Below are 16,784 nucleotides of genomic sequence, written 5' to 3'. Positions count from 1 at the left end.
TAGAGAGAGCAAAAGGACTTAATTCTTCCATACAAGTGGCACTATGGTTGAAGCAGTGTGTCTGCTTCAACAAGTAACCTGGTGAGGCCAAGTGAGCGTTGTCCTTATCAACTGTAAAAAGTTAAAGTTGGAGTATCCCACTATTCCCTTCTCTCATCCAAGTTCCACAATAAATACCAAAAAAACAAAACCCCTGGATTGTTTATTGAGTAACGAGCAACTAGGAGTAAGGATGGACGAGTGAACTGTCCCTAAGTGACTGTCTACAGGTAATCAGGGGAGGCCCAAGAAGTCATCACACAACAAGCCCTATGGGGACAGTGCTACACGTAAAAATGATTCTAATAGTTTTACATAATGCAGCAACATCAATACAAATAGGACACCCAACGTTAGAGGTAAATTCATTTTCCAAAGCAAATACACTTTTGAAAAAACTGGTACTGACTAGTATTCCAATGTTTCTCTTCTCCCTTAGTTTTCTCCATCACTTAGCTAATGAGACCCCAAAGCTGATGTGTAGCCTTTATACGCCCAATGGCTTGTATACAATTTTGGGGCAATTTTTAGGCATTTTGCCAAGGCACCCCTGAAGAAACCCCAATGCACCCCAGGGTGCCTGAGCATGTTGGTTGAAAAAGTCTGGTCTAGACTGTGGAGGTCTGTGCGTCCCTCCATGGTAATGCCTCCCCAGACCATCACTGACCCACCACCCAACCAGTCATGCTGAACGAGGTTACAGGCAGCATAACATTTTCCACAGCTTCTCCAGACCCTTGTACGTCTGTCACATGAGCTCAGGATGAACCTGCTGTCATCTGTGAAAAGCACAGGGTGCCAGTGGCGGACCTGCCAATTTTGGTGTTCAGTTACAAATGCCAATCGAGCTCCACAGTGCTGGGCAGTGAGCACAGGGCCCACTAGAGGATCACGGGCCCTCAGGCCATCCTCATGAAGTCTGGTTCCTATTGTTTGGTCAGAGACATTAACCACTTACTGCATTCTAACGTACCGGTACGTCGGTACACTTTGCGGGGTTATACCGGGATGATGCCTCTAGTTAGAGGCATCAACCCGGTACCGTGGTTTGAAGCCGAAGGTCGGCTTTCTGTCGGTAACGACCGATGCGGCTCGGGAGCCGCTCGATCGTTACCCGGGGGGGGCGGGAGGGGACGTCCCCCCCTCCCGCCGCCTTCCGTGGCTTTGCTCGGGGCTCCCGTCCCACCGGGAGCCCCGAGCACCCAGCCGGCACATCCACCGGCTGGATGGAGTCCCGATGAATGCCGGAAACGGCATCGATCGGGTCTCCGATGACGTAACCCGGAGGCGGCGTCCATGACGTCACTCCTGGGTTACTGTGCTGCAAAAGGCGGCAGTTTTGAAAAACGGCTGTATGCAAAAATGCCGTTTTCGGCGTTTTGCATACAGGGAAGTGTAGTGGAGGGGTCTAGGGTCTTTTAGACCCTCGATCCCTCCATAAAGTGTACCTGTCACTACCTATTGGTGTCACAAGGGATGTTTACATTGCTTGTGACAGCAATAAAAGTGATCAGATTTTTTTTTAAAAAAAACCTGTAATAAAGTTTAAAAAAAAAGAAAAAATAAATAGGAAAAAAAAAAATTTAGCCGCCCCCGTCACCGTTAGCTCGCGCACAAAAAAAAACAGTATACGCAAGTCGAATTAAATCGCTGTTCAAACCCCACATGTGAGGTATCGCCGCGTGACAAAAAATTTTGCAATGACCGACATTTTATTCTCCAGAGTCTTTGCTAATAAAATATATATAATGTTTGGGGGTTCTAAGTAGTTTTCTATGAAAAAATACTGGTTTTAACTTGTAAACAAAAAGTGTCCGAAATAGGGCTGGGGCTTAAGTGGTTAATACCAGTGGCCTGCTAGAGGTCTATTGGTGGGGCTCTGGCAGTGCCCATCCTGTTCCTTTTTGAACAAAGGAGCAGGTCCTGCTGAAGGTTTAAGGACTGTCTGCAGCCCTGTGAAGCTCTCCTAAAGTAACTGCTTGTCTCCTGGAATCTCCTCCATGCTCTTGTGCTGGGAGACACAGCAAACCTTCTGGCAATGGCACGTATTGATGTGCCATCCTGGAGGAGTTGGTCTGCCTGTGCAACGTCTATAGGTTCCAGGTATCCCCTCATGCTACCAGTAGTGACACTGACCCTAGCCAAATGGAAAACTAGTGAAAAAAAAAGTAAGAAAAGATGAGTAGGGAAAAAACATGTCAGTGGCCTCCACCTGTAAAACCATTCCTGTTTTGGAGGTTGTCTCATTGTTGCCCATCTAATGCACCTGTTGTTAATTTCATTAACACCAAAGCAGCTGAAACTAATTAACAACCCCCTCTGCTACATAACTGATTAGATCAATATTCCAGGAGTTAAATTGACTTGATGCTATACTCTGATTAAAAAGTGCTCCTTTAATTTTTTTGAGCAGTGTATACTGTATATATATATATATATATATATACAGTATATCCCTATTTTGCTATATTTATATATTTCTGTGTTTTTATTGGAATTCATGTGTAGTTTTTGTATGATTCTTTAATTGTTTGTCACTTGTGTAAAGTCCATCTAAATCTAACACTACCCTCTTCACTTCACCCTCTTTAATGCAACTGTCCATATGCCGCTACATTGCTCCCCTATAGATAGCCTAAGGAAATACAACTAATGCCTCGTTTCCACTGAGCGGAACGGTTCGGGTCGGTAGAGTTTGGAAGGGTTAGAATGGTCCGGTCTATTCAGGTGAGCGTTTCCACTGCAAGTCGGGCCACCAGGGACCATGCGGGGTTTAAACCAAATGAGGTGTTTGTTTTGCTCTTTTATTTGACTTGAGAATTGAAGGTTTCCTGTCTGCCAATCAGTGGAATCTATCGTGTGACGCCAGTAGCTCCGCCCTAACCGTACCGTACCATTTCCTATGGCCCTACATCTGAAGCAGGACCAGGAATGGTGCGGTTTGGTTCGGTTGTATGGGCCACTTTCATAATGGAAACACTCAAATTAGCGTACCATACCGAACTGACCCGAACCGATCCACTCAGTGGAAATGAGGCATAATAGAATCACCGATTCTTAGGGTCCTTAAGCTCCACTATATTAAATTAAATATTTGTTTAAGATCCAGTGTGCTTTAACTAGATGTTGCTGATATCAAACGTATTTATCTACTTGCAGAAAATTGATTTTTTACAACTACATAGTTACATAGTTAGTGAGGTTGAAAAAAGACACCAGTCCATGCAGTTCAACCTATAATGTGTGTGTGTTTGCTGCTATAACTACCACTGTAAAAAAAAAAAAAAAAAAAAAAGTTTCACAATAAAATAGCCACAGGAGCTCACTCCTTTGCAGAGAAACAAAACAACATACGATCAAAGTATTTTGGTAGTAATCAGATGCAAACTGCTTAAACAATGAGTTCCTAGGGTGCAAGTACGTAATAAGGATGCAATAGCTAAAATGAAGCACGCATAATCACAGCACTGCAAGATTGTAGATTGTGAAAGTAAAAAAAAATGGTTTTCAGGCAAAGCTCAGAATAACAACACAAAAAAATCGGGTATGATGGCGCTCCCGGACAAAATGACATAAAAAGAAAGAAAGAACTTAGATGCTGCTCGGGATCTGGATGATAAGCTTGTTTATTAAAATCAATAAAATAGGCTCCTGGTCAGGGAGCCTATTTTATTGATTTTAATAAACAAGCTTATCATCCAGATCCAGAGCAGCATCCAAGTTCTTTGTTTCTTTTTATGTCATTTTGTCCGGGAGCGCCATCATACCCAATTTTTTTGTGTTGCTATTCTCTCCACCCAGTTGGGATCTGGGTTAGGGTAGGCAGCAGCCCGGACTTGGACGTGACATTTAAGGTGGACCCCCTTGGGACATTGTCCGACCCCATTATCCCAGCCCCGCCATCTGACCACCGCAACCACAGCGCCAGGACTTTTTGTTCATACTTAAAGCTCAGAATAATGACTTGCAATGTGTACTCAATTGAAAATAAGTTTACATACATATCTAAAATACAATGTATATTTTATTAAAATATGCTGTACATATCCTTTGAAAAAATGTAACCTAATACCAGCATTCTCACTATTTAGGGAGTTATCTAGTTTCAAACTAATCTCACCAAGTCTGAGATTTTGAACATTGCAGTGCCCACCTCCGAAGTTGCATGCCTTAAACCAAATTTTCCCTAATCATGGAAATACCTGGGGTCACCATAACTCCCCGACTGACAGGCCTCTTTAAACACAACCATATCCCTTTATTGAACACTGTTAAAATGGACTTCCATCATTTTTCTGCTTGCTGATAGTAGACAGGTGTGTGTCAGGTGTGTATTCAGTTTTGTCACTCTGCAAACAGTCTTTGGAGGAGACCAGTAGCTAAAGAGACATATCCAAAGGTCCTTGGTCGCTTACTGGAAGTTATACTCTGCATACGTTTTGCATTCGTTTTTTTTTTTAAAGTTATATTCTACTTAAACTACGTAGATAAGTGATGCTGAGCAGATATTATATAGCCAGCAATGAGTGACAGTTTACAAGTATTACATTGTACATACAATATAATAAAATTGCAAATTGGCGCAGAAAACTGTGCTGGTACCCCTCATGAACTATGAGAGATGGACCAGGACAGTAAATGTAAAAAACATTTTATTACATCCACATGATAAGAATATCAGATACAAAGCAGGAATACAATTACAATACATTTTATTCGGATTCCTGCTTTGTATCTGATATTCTTATCATGTGTATTTAAAGAGGAAATAATTACCTAAAATGTAAACCCTTGCAGTGCCACCCGCTCAGCATGTTCAGCCGTCCTGCCTCATTGGCCGGAGGCGCGATTACATCACTCCCGCACAGCACGGGGCTCTGAAGGAACGGCACGGGTGGCTGTTCCTTCAGAGCACATGCACCGATGACATCATCGGCTGCATGCACTGTAAATATCTCCTAAACGGTGCAAGTTTAGGAGATATTTATAGCACCTATAGGTAAGCCTTAATATAGGCTTACCTAAAGGCAAAAGTCTTTAAAGTGGGTTGACAACTAGAGTTGAGCGGACACCTGGATGTCCATGTTCGGCAAACTTGAAAAAAAAGTCCGGGTCCGTGTCACCCACTTTTTTCGAACTTTACCCGGACACCGAACCCCATTGAAGTCAATGGGGACCCGAACTTTCAGGCACTAAAATGGCTCTAAAAAAACAATGGAAAGGGCTAGAGTGCTGCAAATGGCAGCAAAATGCAGTTAAGAGCATGGCAAGTAATGTAATTTTTAAATAGTAGATTAGAACAACAATCTGTAGTAAAATATAGCTGAACGCTGCACACAACAGACTGATAAAAATATATTTGTTTCTCCCTCCTCCTCCTCCTCCTCAGTGGGCTCAAGTGAGGGCAAAAAGATCGTTCACTGCACCACCCCCCACACAGCAAAATCGATGTAGATAGCTAACGGATGATTGTTCTGTCCTGTGTCTCCTATCTGTCCCTGCCCAATCTCTCCAGCCTGTCCCTAAAATGCTCAAATATCTTTCCCTGCCTACACTCCGACCTGTCCCTGCATTCTTTTCGGGCACAATTTTTCCCTGTCTGTCCCTAATCAGCAGCAGCCAGCACGTATGATGTGTGCTCTCTCCCTACACTACAGCAGACTGACGCACCGCGCTGTGTCTCTCGAGCTTATAAAGACCTGGGTCACATGCTTCAGCTGGCCAATCACAGCTCCTAATACATTAGTAGGCATGGCTGTGATGGCGCACACTAGTTAAACGCTTGTTGATTGGCTGTTGAAAGCCCGCCATTAAAAGCGCGCCATTACATACAAAACAGAAAATAAAATTACCGAACACGGATTTTAAACCCAAACATACAGTAAAGTTTTCAGGTCCGTGTCCGGGTAACAAAAATCCAATTATCCGGTACGGACCTGAATAATACAGTCCGTGTTCGCTCAACACTATTTACAACCACTTTAATAAAATGTTTTTTTTATATTTACTATCCTTGTCCATCTCCCATAGTTCATGAGGGGTACCAGTGCAGTTTTCTGGACGAAACTGCAATTTAACTCTTTATGGACAAGACTGACCTTGAGTTTCTTCTATACATTTCAATACCTCACCTCAATTTCATATAATTTCATATAGAATATAATGAATGGTGTTCTGCACATATTATCCTGTACTGAGAGATAATCTGCAGATACTACTCTGTATTAAGTGATGTTCTGCTATAACCACAATAATCTTCACTAATATTTTCAAAGCTTAAGTTCCCATTTGCACCAGTTGACACACATTATGCTCTGTATAACACAGACCACAGGTATGTGGTGCTTTGTTACAATGCATTGGATTGTTTACCTTTTTTCCTTTTTTTTTTTTACTTTATTAAAATGTTGCAAAATGGCATTTCATTAATTTTTTTGCACCGCATAAGACAGAGCAAGAAATATAAAAGCAGGCATAAACCCTTCCACTGTCCCTAATCCATCTCCTGATAGTACAGAACCTTGGGGGCACTCTGCACATACTCAGTTTGGTGTCTATTGCAAGAGCATTTTTAGTTCTTAGGAGAGTGCATGTGATCAGCACAGGGCCAATCAGCACTGTCCAGACAGAGGGTCAGGGGCCCTGCAGCCTCCCAGGACAATCAGGGGAGAATGAAAAAACTCCTCCTAAAAGCTCTAACCAGATACCGATAGAAGTCCCAAGACTGCTCTGTTAATAAGAAAAGGTAATTAGCAGTTTATATTTACGATAATTATTGCATTCCCATGTTCTGTGTACTGTGGGAGACCAAATATAATGAATGCAGGAGCCTGAGATTAGCAGCACTTTAATTTAGCCTATAGAGGCATCCCAAATTCTATGGTCCTATATTCTGGATGACCATGCCATATTCTACTTTTGATGCCATTAGCTTGTGTAGAGAGTTTCGGGGGCCCTTGAAGTTCCACAATAACCTGTGTTTTAAAAGAAGTGAGATTTCTTGGAATTGGTATAGTGGCTGATGAACCTCATCATTTTTAATTGATTGTCCCTTGCCAAATAGTGAGGAGGGCAGATTCACCCAACTTTCTAAATCCTTAGTAATATTGAATATGAGGGGATTGTAGATTAGGTGGTACAAGGTGGATACAGTCTCCCTATCCTAATGTCCTGATATGTGATATGGTTCTTGGCATGTGGGAAACACTGAATTTGTGTCTGGGCTGACATTCATTTTACCCCATGCTAAGGTTATTTTTATTAAGCTTATTTCCATTTGTATGTAAATAAAAAATATAAGAGACTATGCAATCCTCTAAAGTATGGTTGTTCTTGATTTGCTGGAAGAACTCTTTATGTACAGTATCTTGGAATAAGAAGTGCATAGGCTTGGTTCAGCTGTGCTAAACATCATATATGTCATGACCAAAGCCAGGTACTTGTCAAATCAAGAAACGAATGGAACACCAAAGTTAATGGATTGTGTATTAATATTTTTCACTTAATTTATTCCAAAGGATTAAGTCAAAACATGAGCCAACAGATTTCGAGGGGCCTTAAAAAAACCTTTTTATAGATTAAAATAGAAATACAAATATGCAGCCTAAAACTGCTATTTGAAGGAAATTCGCTATATGCAGCTATACATATTGTGTAACCATAGGCACTGTCTCAATTGTCTAAAAAAAAAAGTCCAGTAGTGGGCATTTGCTGTGTCAGTCAGTGGTCAGGAGCGTCTGCCAAATGGTCAGTCATTTTTCTTTGGCACACCTCTCTTTTCTCTACATCACTGGATATGTCAACCATGCCTTGGGATTTGGAATCCTGGTTTGATTGAGTTATGGGCTTGGTTTACTAAAGGAATAGACTGACTAATTAATTTGTATGTTTAGCCAAAATATATATAGTGTCTGCACATAGGGAACCCCTGTTAGATTTGTATTTCTGTCTTTGTCCCCTCTAGAGACTTACCCTATCTAATTGTCCTGATGACCATGGTCACCCAGACAGAAAATTATGAAAAATCCAACATTTACAGCTGTCACTAAAACAGGAAGTGAGGGTAAATCTTCATGTAGAGAAGTTTCCCTCACTTTGTAGAAATGTATTCTCACTTCCTATTATGACTCCTGGACTGAAAATGAAGGGGAATTTCTCAAGCAGGACAGGCGTTTCAACCCCATTCCTACTTTAACATAGGGAATGGGGTCAACTGTGTTTACTTCAATTGTCCAGCCATGGGGAAAATGCTTTTTTAAACATTTTCCTTGCACAATATTGAATATTGCAAGTGAAGACCTCTTTATTTTTATTCCCAAGCAAAATTATTATTTACCTAGCTTCTACTAAACAGGGTCTACTTCTCTTGCAAAATAGTCCTATGTTTGGGACAAGTACAGCGTTGTAATACAACAACCAACCAGGAATTTTCTATTGTTTCCCAAAGTATGGGTCTTTGCCATACAATCTGCATTTTTAAATACGTAATTCTGCACAAGTACAAAGTTTATTTGCATATAAAATGTTTGAGTGTGATGTTTGTGGTTATTTCCTAGCTCCAGCAACTCAATAAAAGTTACCATCTTTAAAATTAAAGTTTCTAGTGCACATGTCTTGAATAATTAGGTCTCTTCAAATTAGAGAATACATGGTAGTAATTAATTAATTCCAATAAACATTATGATCTCTAAAAATACTTGCACGGGACTATGAAGATATATAATTACAGTTCAAATCACTGAACATCCTAATTAATTTGTTCAGCATTGCTAAAACAGAACAATTCTATGCTCATTCCTTAGTGGAGACAACAAAAAGTTACATGATTCCCCTTAAGATGGTTAAAGCAATAAAAGTTACGTTACAAAACGAGATGTGAAAACTATTCTTAGGCATATTAATATAGAGCTATTAGTATCCTCAATGAATACACATGTTTTATGGTGCAGTATCGTACATTAAAGAACATATATTGCGCGTGTGTGTGTAAAACAGGATGGGTAATTGAATTGACTAAATGATAAGACATGAAGTAACTGTAACTTTCAGTTTACTAAACAGGTACTGCGTTAGAAACAATAATGCAAGACAGGTTCAGGGTGGCAAAAAAAACACACAAAAAAGAAAAAGCAGTTACGTCCTCATTGGGGTTAAAGCTCCCAATTGGTATAACCGAGCGGTTAATGAAAGGCAAAGATAGGCTTGTCATGAATGGCTAAAAGCATGTTTTTATTGTTTTATTAAAAAGTATATAAAAAAAGGAGCCAATATGGGATCCAAAATACTTCAATAAGTAACACAGTATATCAAAAACAGTGTCCCATCATCCAGTACACAAATACAAACAACAATGCCACTGTACTAACATCCAGATGTGATTATCTATGTGAAGTATAATTAACAATGATAGAAACAATTGATGTCAATTATGCTGAGGTGTATGGGTCACATAAGCCCCAAGGCTTGACACTAAAACCCCCGCCAAGCCAATGCAATTGCACAAGTGTGGTAGCAAACGGGGCTAATATACCCCTAGTGCACGCTGTAGTTTGTACATCAGAAGCTGTATCCAGATGTTGAGATACCTCAAGTCAGATGGTTGATAGTATAGGCTTTACCCCCAGTGAGTCCTCCTTTTGTCTACCTGACTCCCTCTTTTATCTAGTGTCACACAATACATTTATAACATTTTAATAAACCTGGCCAGAAGGTGGAACCTTCTCTATGGTTGGTGAATGTGTTTAATAACCAAACCATGTTTATTCAAGCATTATCCCTCTTGGCCATTAGGTGTCACTCTAGGTCAAGACGTGTCTATTTTAAGTTTAATTGGAAACTCTCTGGTGAATAACTCTGATATAATAATTTCATACACAGCTACAACTATGTTATTTTCTCTGAAATAGGTGGAAGGCCTTGGGGAGTCTGAGGCAGCAGCAATTAAATGGGAAATTTTAAGATATAATTTCCTATATATTGAGTAAAATAACAGTTGTACATATAGAGAAAAGAAAAATTACTATATTATATCTATCCATCTATATATATATATATATATATATATATATATATATATATATATATATTTGCATACTTAAAGGATAAGTTCACTTTTAGAAAAATATAGTAAATGGGGTTTATCAGAATCTGGAACCCCACTTTAGGAAAGGGGCCCCTTTGGATTCTGGCCCCTCCATGTGAATGAGTATGGTACATTGTACCCCTACCCAAGCACCAAAAAAAAAAAAAAAGTGTTTTGTTTTTTGTAACACTAGACGATTTTTCAAAGTCCTTTATTAAAAATGAAGACTGTCCCCCTGAAACGCGTTACTGCACATCGCCATTGCCTGAAATCACTACTTGCCACGTGCGTTCCATCATGGTTCCAGAAGCCAGGCCGACAGTTCGCTTTCTCGCTCCTCCTCTCCCCAGCTTCCTCCTGTGATAATGACAGCTGCTAGCAGGCTCTCTCTCCCACAAACTACACGAGGATTGCCTCACTGATATGCTTTACCCCCCCCCATGATAATTCTTGTAAGTGTTTTTAACCACTTTTTGTAATAAACTGTTTAATGCTGCACTTAGAGGAGCCTTTGTTCTTCTTTTGAAATCTTGTTAATTAGGAGTTTGTTGTCTGAAATTTAGCTTTGCTCCTAAAGCACAGAGAAAACACACATTACCAGTCCCTGCGCAGATCCTGGAGATTGATTCTCAAGCTGGGGAATCTTGTAATATGGCCTGTGGTGAAACACACGCGTGGCAGATCTCCTAACCCTCCATGGGATATGAGGCAAAGAAGCTGTACAAAAAATAAAGGAACAGAGCGCACACCACCCTAGTGTAACACCATTTATTTGAAGTTAATAGAAGCCATAAAAACAGGTACTCACAAACAGATAGGAAGTCATGCATGGAAATAAATATCCCCCGATGATGTTTACAGGGCTCTCTCCTCCTAGCCTCGGCGGCAGTGTTAATTTCGTCGACTAAAACTGACTAAAACGTTTTCGTCGACTAACACAATTCAGATGACTAAAATACGACTAAAACTAAAATGGCATTTTAGTCTTAAGACTAAAATACGACTAAAACTAAAATGGCATTTTAGTCAAAAGACTATAACTAAAACTAAATCGAAATTTGCTGCCAAAAATTAACACTGGTGCATGCTCAAAGCATAAAAAATAACATATTAGATTTTTTCACTCCAGGACCAGCAATAGTATATAATGAGTTTGGAAATTGTAGAGAAATGCTTAAATAATGCATTACAAATTACAATTGAACTACACCCATTTGATTATAGATGACTAAAATGTAGGGCGTTTTAGTCGACTAAAATATACTGGAGTTTTAGTCGACTAAATACGACTAAAACTAAAACACTTGCAGAAGACTAAAATGGGACTAAAACTAAAATGCCATTTTAGTCCTAAGACTAAGACTAAAACTAAATTGAAATTTGCTGCCAAAATTAACACTGCTCGGCGGCTCAGCTGTTCGTCCTGCACTGATCAGTGAGTATCGTACGGCTAAGCCAACCGCCTCGGATTCGTAATCCGAGGCGGTTGGCTTAGCCGTACGATACTCACTGATCAGTGCAGGACGAACACCTGAGCCGCCGAGACTAGGAGGAGCGAGCCCTGTAAACATCATCGGGGGATATTTATTTCCATGCATGACTTCCTATCTGTTTGTGAGTACCTGTTTTTATGGCTTCTATTAACTTCAAATAAATGGAGTTACACTAGGGCGGTGTGCGCTCTGTTCCTTTATTTTTTGTACAGCTTTGCTCCTAAGACTTTCGTTGGGGTGTATTCATTTTTGCAACATGGTCTTGAATGAATTTGTTAGGAAAAATACTTTTTTGTGTGTGCAAATCTTGGTTGCAATAAATGGCCCATATTTGTGGGAGTATTTTGTAGTATAGTGTCCAATAGAAAAATGTTGATTCAGAAAAGAAAGCAAAGGTTGTCTGAAAAATCTCTTGGGGTGTACACATTTATGCTGATCACTATATATATATATATATATATATATATATATATATATAATTTATAATGCCACTGCACTGCACATGACATATTTCTGACACTGGAAGAAGGACTTTTCCACAGTTTTTAGGATGCTCACTCCCAGATTAAGATTGCTGGAGTTGGGTGGGTGATATTGAATTTAAATAACAGCTCCTTTTATACTGTGTATTGTGACAGGGTAGTTAAAATTAGAATGGCTGACCTGATAATTGATGGAGTGGCTAATTAGATATTTTTCTTGTGAAAAGATTCACACAACTGAGTAAATATAAGAGCTGCTTGGTTAGGTGTACATTCCATTGACATACTATGCATAAGACAATTTGCTATATCTTCAACTTTAATTTCTCACCGGCACATCCAGTGGCATGTATTACTGAATCTTTTTGGTAGAAAGGCATGATTCTGCTAAAGATAAAGGCAATCTCCAACAGATTTCTTCATACTGTACAACCATAGTCTATTGTTGCATGTGTCTGAATTACTATTCTTTACAAATCTCGTCTCTAATCACTATCCTCTCATTTCCTTCTGCATTTGATGTGATCCAGACACTGTAATTGTGTGGTTTATGTAGTCTGAATATAAAAGGATGAACGTGACAGCAACAGTCTTATTTTGAATATACTCGGATATATCGCATTTTTTCGCAAATTGGGACTGATTGTTGTTTCCGGTCCGTTTGTTTCCAGCTGAATCCAAATTATTTTCTTTCCTTCTGTCAGATATTGCAGAGTTAAATTGCTGGAGTGTTGAAACTTGGCTTACATTTTTTTTTTCAGATTGAGGATTATCATTCCCAATAATATAGGCTTATTTAGAAAGGTTAAAAAGCAAAGTGCAGGGGGGGTTCCCCTTCCTGGTTTACAGAGGGCGTTTGTAACTTACATGGAGGTCCATGGTTATATTTTTCTGTGCTTTGCTTGCGGGCTGGGATTCTGTTCTGATCCTCAGACGTTTTAGTAATACTGTTTTAGTAACCATGCCTATCTCGTATTGCATTGTTGCCATTGTTATCATTACAAAGTCCCTTCCCGAGTGGGCTCTGTATATGACACATTGTATACCTTTCTCATGCAATATTTCCTGAGATTGTATGTTATTAATCTACATATGTCTTACAAAATAAAAAACTTTTGCAAGTAAAAAGCAAAGTGCAGTATCCTGTTTAATCAAAATGTATCTTTCAGATAATCCATAATCTGGTTGCCACGGGTAATTTTTGCACTTTGCTTGCTCTTTGCAAAAGCCTTAGTGAATAAGATATACATTAGAGTTTATTACAGTTCTAGGACAGTGATCCTCAAAATGTCTAATGTTATGTTTATTATTTAGAGGTAATATAGTATATTACATATTCACATTAACAAATTGGAATAAACAATCTGTAATCATAAAAAAAATTGCCAGGAATGAGAAAATAATAACTATTATTGTATGTTTATTTTCAGACTTTTCAAATATATTCGAATTATTCATTTGCACTCAACTGGAAAAATAATATGGTCTTGTATATGTCATTAATTTTAACTAAGTTCTCTAAGGGTCTGATGTGATAAACGTAAATGTTTTGTCCACCCAAAACAGGCAATTATATTTTTGGCAGATGTAACAAAGTAAAACCACCCAACTTGTTCTAAACATCTCAAGAACTCTAATGATGAGATATTTATGGTTGAGTTCTTGGGTCTACTCATGTGTTGCAATGAGTCCCAGGGGTCCCATTCTCTCTATTGGATTTTTAAATGTTATTTTATATTATGAGGAATGTAGCAGAAAGAATCAGAAACACTAGTGTGAACATCTCCTCCTCGTTGTTTCAAGCAATTTTGCAAGAAGACGAGAAATGGCCAGATGGCCCAGCCCACAAAATATCTGTTTTCAGATCTGTTTTTGAAAAAGGTAACAGATATAGTGGAAATATACCATGGTAGGCATCAACTCACAGTTCTTCAAGGTGGGTTGTAACATAGTTAAAACATACCATAAATAAACTATTCATATGGAATTTCAAAGAGATAATTAGGCCAGTGAATAAACCAACTAAATTCCTGCTAAAACTGATGTATGAATTCTTGAGCTTTATTTGTGTTGATCACAAACTAGCATGAATAAAGCTTGCCTTTGTAGTCCTAAGAGTTAAAGTGCACTTGTCCCCAGACAATTGGCATTAAAATAATTACATTTTTGACAAGCAGTTAAAGGGTGTTTAAATAAGTCATTACTCACCTCTCTCTAGCTTCATTTAATATGAAGTTATTCATCATTCTCGAAGAGCACAACAAAAACTCTGAGTTTCAGTTTGATTTTAAGGACGCTGCTCTGCGTCCCTCCCGGAGATTTAGTGCTCCCAGGTCAGGTGCAGCATCCAGCCCGCTGCCTGCAGCCTGTCAAAATCTATGGCAGGCTGCTGTTGGATGGGCTAAATGCTGTACCAAGTGATACCAACGTTTAGTGCCCTTTTGTGTTCAGGGGCGAATGTCTGGAACACAGAAGACCTGCATTATGGGCATTTGTCCCTGAATGCATTGTTACTACACGCAAACTTGCTACAGCATTCAGCATGTTCAGGCGCAGCCTGCCTTAGAGTTTGACAGACTGCAGGCAGTGGGGCTGGACGCTGCATCTGCCCATCCCATGCTCAAGGGGCCTAACAGATTATAAACATCTGTTTTGCATCTGTGTACTGGTAGGACTGGTAGGTTACCAAGATGTGCTCTCCACAGATTCCAGTTCCTGTGTTAACTTAAATGGATTTGTCCTCAATACTTATAGATACAGGGATGAATGAAAACTTGTTTTAAAGTGCTTTCACTGCTTGTTCAGAATATGTAAATGATTTTGTGTGCATGATCTGGTTCACTTTATGCTAGAAAAAGCAATTTATCAAAAATTGCTTCCAAACTATCTCTTTGTGATCCATGATTTGACTATCCCTAATTGTACAATTGTGGACTATTATTCACAGGATTTACTTTAGTGGTAGGATGTGGAATTCCCCATGCATGGGTCCACTCATTCCATTACTACTGTTGTACATGTGTGTTTAATTGTGTGTCATAAATATTGGCCTGTGTAGACTGGGTCTATAAAGCTATTAGGTTTGTCACTAAATGGTGAGAGATTGTTAACAATAAAGAGAGGTTTGGCATAATTGCTGCTATGTTTCGGTGCTTTTTAAAAGTTTATGTAAAATACTAATGATTGTTGGTTACAGGTGAAGCTGCAAATCCCTGAACAATTTGGTTCTAATGGAAATACTTGAATGAATTAATTATTCACATTAACCAGTTTTATATTACAGCGCTTACTTTGATGCTAAAATGTTAAATATAATAATGCTAAATGCAGTATACTAAACTATAACATGGTGCAATATCACATTGGCTGTGTGAGTACTGCAGTACGTGTCAAAAGTCTGGAATTTACTTTTGACCCCCCTTTTTCTTGGGTAAATAATACTTACTAACCAATGTTTACCCAGTTCAGCCCTTCTTCTGTTCCTCCATACATATATGTTTGGTTTGGTGTAAATATGCAATCCACCAATGCAGCCCCAAATCATATCTGTCATGGTTTAAGGGTAAACTAAAAACCAATGTCAATCGCAACAATTAAGGAAATCTTAGGTGATGTTTTAATCCCAAGCAATTTGCAGGCATAACTTCCAAAACATTTTTTTTTTCATTTTGGATAGCATAAGGAAGAATTATGCTCCTGCGTTTTTTTTTTTGTTTTTTTTTTGCCATCTCTGTCCCATTGTGGAGATTTCTCTTCCCTTTTCTGTCCCATAGCTGCGGCAGAAAGTGAGAGGAAGTCCCCAATGGAAGATTTCTATTCAATTCCTGTTCTGGTGTCTACTTCAAATGTGGGATTTTCTTTCATAATCATTGGGATTTATTTACTTTTTTGAAGTTAGAAGCTGATTGGCTACAGTGCACAGCTGCAAAAGATTTTGGACTCTCCAGTTTTAGTACATCAACCCCACTGTCAGTGATAACCATAATGATAATGAACAAAGAGGGCAAATCTTCCTAACGGGGACACAGACAGCAATAAAATTCTGTTAGGTGTTCTAATAGCTGCTGCAATCCATAACCAACATCCATGCAAAAAGATAATAGAAATTGAAAAAGCACAGATATTAATTTTACACACTACGCATTAGATCATTAGATCAAACAGTTTGAGAAATTTGAAATGTGTTTATTTGTGGTGACCACCTTGTGGGTGATTTAAAAAAAAAAAAAATTAACTCTAGGCTAACAGCATAACAGTTATAACACATTCATGTTATGTAAATTGTATAAAGAGTTTATTTAATCTTTATACAATATAACTTGGTCATCAACCTGCCTCTAGCTTGCTGAATGGGCAATGAAAGAGCCACACTGATGAGATCGTCATACTTCAGGCGGTCCCCGGGTTACAAACATTCGACTTACAAACGACTCCTACTTACAAACAGAGAGAGACAACAGGAAGTGATAGGAAATCTACCCCTGGGAAGGAAAATTCACTCCTGGAAGAGTTATCATGGGAAAAAGGTATCTCCACTGAAGCTTTATCTCCAATCCTTGTTTTCACAACAACCCAAAATTTTCTAAATCCAATTGTCATAAGGACAGAAAGTGAGGTGAAATCTTCTGAACGGGCACAGACAGCAAGGCAAATGTCACAAGGGTGTTAACCCTTCCCTATGCTAGCCAA

At 39.1% G+C, this 16,784-nt stretch overlaps 1 protein-coding gene across 1 annotated transcript in view; it reads left to right on the top strand.

The window, feature by feature from the left end:
* Positions 1–16,784, top strand: part of SRPX (sushi repeat containing protein X-linked) — a 148,871-nt gene that overhangs the window by 60,838 nt on the left and 71,249 nt on the right. The window lies entirely within an intron of this gene.

The sequence above is a fragment of the Pelophylax lessonae genome (genome assembly GCF_965119305.1).
Source record: "Pelophylax lessonae genome assembly, chromosome: 2".
In the NCBI taxonomy this organism is placed as follows: domain Eukaryota; kingdom Metazoa; phylum Chordata; class Amphibia; order Anura; family Ranidae; genus Pelophylax; species Pelophylax lessonae.
Note: the sequence above shows the minus strand (reverse complement) of the source record. Positions and strands in the feature narration are given on the sequence as shown.